Source organism: Octodon degus, unplaced genomic scaffold (assembly GCF_000260255.1).
Source record: "Octodon degus isolate 3935 unplaced genomic scaffold, OctDeg1.0 scaffold00025, whole genome shotgun sequence".
Lineage (NCBI taxonomy): Eukaryota > Metazoa > Chordata > Mammalia > Rodentia > Octodontidae > Octodon > Octodon degus.
The window spans coordinates 15199837-15203716 of record NW_004524601.1 but is presented as its reverse complement, the minus strand read 5'-3'; positions in this window follow the sequence as shown (position 1 = coordinate 15203716).

Here is a 3880-nt window from a genome sequence, read left to right as displayed (position 1 = left end):
TACTAAGAGTAAAACATAAGATAAATACTGGAATGGCAAATTAATGACCAGTGTTTCTAACAGTTTGAGGATAGAATATCACACAAAGTTCTAGTGTGTTGTGGACATGCATAATGATCATGGCAGTTACTTGTGGTCAGGCATCAATTGTGGAACTGAGCTACAGCTATTTCTTTGAAATCCACATGGTAAAGTCAGATGGAATCATGACCCATAGGGTAGAAGAGAAGTCCATTTGTAGAGTGTGCTGATGGAAATATCTTGCTGCTGAACACAAAAGAATAACTGAAAGACTACTATTGTACACCTCTTATTCTCCTGTGTTTGTTTGCCAAATTTTGTGGGTTCTTTCCATTCTTATCCATGGGGCTGTGATCAACTTGCTTTTTCTCTAGAACATGATTTACTAATCTGTGTAGGCTTGGTTTTTCATCATGAAATTCTTTAGTTGTTCTTTGTCATGGAAGTATTTCACTTCTCCATTATATTTGAAAGAGAGTTTTGTAGGATATATCAGTCTGCGTTGGAATTTGTTTTCTTGCAAGACTTGAAGTACTTTGCTCCATGCTCTTGATTTGATGGTTTGTGAAGAGAAATCTACCGTTATTCTGATGGGTTTTCCTTTAAATGTGATCTGTTTCTTCTTTAGTGGCTTTTAGTATACTGTTCTTGTGATGAATTTATTTTTTTTCATAATTTTATTGAGAAACAAATAGCAATGGGACAGTTTCAAACCAAATCGGTAGGACAGTTTCAATAATTAACACATTACATACATTCTTCCTAGTGGTTAATTGTTGTACAAGATGTGGACATGGTATCCTAGCTACTAACACTATTAGAACAAATTCCTCTATTCATTAAGGGAATGTAACTATATGTCTATCCTAACCATTTCTAATACACAGATACAAAATGGACATTCATCTGTATTCCCTTTTTTTGTCAAGTTCTGTTATTTGAATATTATAGGTGTGTTAACTCAGCAAAATAGTCTAAAAGAGTCCAGTACTCCATAATAGCATTGGGTCTTCTGCTTCATTAGCAATGTCAGAATTTGTTGACCTGAGTTCCCTACAGCTCAACATAACAGCATGGCTTTACTTCTTATACTTCGTTTTTATACTTTTCTGCTGGATGATTAAGACCAAGGTAAAGCAGGACCTATGCAACAAGTGTTGTAGCTTTTGGGTCTGAGATCCTGTACCTCAGATTGTAGAACCTTTGTCAGTGTCAGCCAAGTGGTGTCAGTCATTGGCCAATGTGCTCTCTGTGAAAGCCTGAGAGAATGTTTTCTCTACATGTGACTCCTTAGGCACACTCTACATTATCCATCACTTTCCTCTTTGGCCCCATAAACTCCTTGATCAGAAAATTTGGGACACTACCGACTAACATGACATTACAGTACAAGTTCTCATATGTCCTGAGTCTTAATTGACCTTGGAAGGCTAGTGCCAAAATGTTGGCTTACCTTTCAGCCCTCCTTTTTCTCTGATTTTGGTCTGCAAACTTAGGTTGTTAACCATCCAGAAGACATGCTTATTGTCATTACCAATTGTAGTTTCTGCTTTTAGAAACACTGGCTAGAATTAGAAATGTGAGTTCAAACTTCTTCTTTGGCAGGTTTTTTTAAGCATCAGAAAAATTTTGATCCTCATATTGAGAAAGAGGGGTTTAGTCTTTTTCTGCATCGCCTGCCTGCCCTCAACAGAAAATATAATTCAGAGAGAAGTATTGAGTATGATGTTATTTCACAACTAATTGTACTATACAAAAATAAAGTGGTCAGAATTGCCTAATGTTCAGATTTTTTTTCACATTAAGAAATAAATCTTTTTTTTTTTCCAAAATGTAGTCTAAGCCTTAGGAAAACCAGATACCTCTGCCCCATAAGTCATAATTAGAAATATTACTATCACTAAGCCTAGGCTTCCCTTCTTTGCCAGTTGGAACCTAAAGATGTAACTTCCAATCCAACTTTAATCAAAACTTCATCCAGCATTACTGAGTTTGAGGTTCCTCTGATGTTCCCCTAGATTCCAAGAGTAAGGCTTTTAATCCAGCCATAATTGAAGCCTCTATCCATTCTTAGCTGATTTTATTTAAGGCCCTCAATAACAATATCCTTTATGGGAAGTAAAGAAGGAGTTTGGAACTACCTGCATTCATGTGTCCTTTTCCTTTCAGTAACTTAAAATAGATTAAGCAAGATCTAGGAAAATGTTCAGATGACTTTTAAAACTATGTTAAAGTCTTTGGAGGACTTAACTATACTGGAGAGATGCAAAGTTACTTGTAAATCAAATATTGACTTCTATTAATAGAAGTACCTATCCAAGAGCCTTACTGGCCAGATGGGAGATTGGAATAGAAAGCATCTCCAGACATGTATTATTGAAGATCTGAGAGAGATAAGAACTAAACTCTTTAATTATTTTAAATTATTAACCGTATAGCAGGAGAAAAATGAGAGCACTTCTACCTTCTTAGACTATGAAACATACATCCTTAGCTCCTGTTTTGATAAAAGGATAATCAACCTCAGATATTAGGGGGAAAAAAACTACAAAGGATAACTTTTGCTCCAGATAACTCACTTGATACTTCAGTGACAACCACCTCCTCGGTAGTTTATAATTGAGATGAAGAAGAAGCCAAGGGAAGGAGACAAAGAGAAAGTAGCTTCCTTGGTTGAAGTGTTAAAGGTATACCCCAGGACTGAACCTTGGAGCTCCAAAAGTATAAACACATGCCCCTATTGTTGTTCTGGGGGTCTAGTCAGGCAGGTCGGCCCCCACCTGAATCAGCCTAATATTAGCCTCAGATATTAGAGAATTTACAATAACAGGCTTTCTGAGCATTCCCTGATTCCAGAACTGATCACTGAAAGTGAGTCTATCCCCTGAGGAAAAAATATCAGGGCTCAAACCTATCTGATCAGCTGGACCACCAAGACTGAAGGGCTGCAAGGCTTTCTCTACTCTTTCCTTCTTAGCAGACTGTCATTTCTATTGGGACTGGCTGAAGCTAGAAATTGGTCATATGTGTGAGGGTAGGAAAAATCTACAGTGACTAAAACAGTCAGGCTATCTCAGCCTTGAAAAAAGCACATTGTCTGGTGAATGTCAGCTATTAGTCACTATGCAATCTATGTCACATGATGCTAACTTTGCAAAAGTATAATCACATGCCCCTATTGTTGTTCTAGTCAGGCAGGTCAGCCTCCACCTGAATCAGCCTAATATATGCCTCAGATATTAGGGGAAAACTACAAAGGATGACTTTTGTTCCAGATAACTCACTTGATTCTTTAGTGAAAACCACCTTCTCAGTATTTTGTAACTGGGATGACGAAGAAGCCATGGGAAGGAAACAAAGAGACCAAGAGAAAGTGGCTTCCTTGGTTGCAGCCTTAAAAGGAGTAGACCTCAGGTCTGAATCATTTATTGTCTTCTTGCCTATCTTTCCCTTATTGCTGCTACATTTTCTCCCCAAGGTAGCCAAAACACTAAGGGGTCACAATGATCTACACCAAGAAGCCCCAGGCAATCAAAACTACAAACAGAAAAAGTTGGCCTATTTCTGGACATTGGCAAGTGTCTCTTTGTCCTTCTTTTCAACCCTGGTCTTCCCTCCAACTCTCATATCTTAGTGAAAGGAGACACATGGGAGGAGGCCACCCAATACTTCTCACTACACTTGGGCTGCAACTGGGATTACTTGCTTTTTATCCATATCTTTTCGATTATTCCTGAAAGTCATGTTTCCTAGCTCATCACCTTTCCCTCTCTTGATTAGTTAGTCCTTGAGATCCTGCTTTCCCTTTCCTTGTATTATATCTTTCTATTTGTATTTCTTCTTTGGAGTTCTTATACTA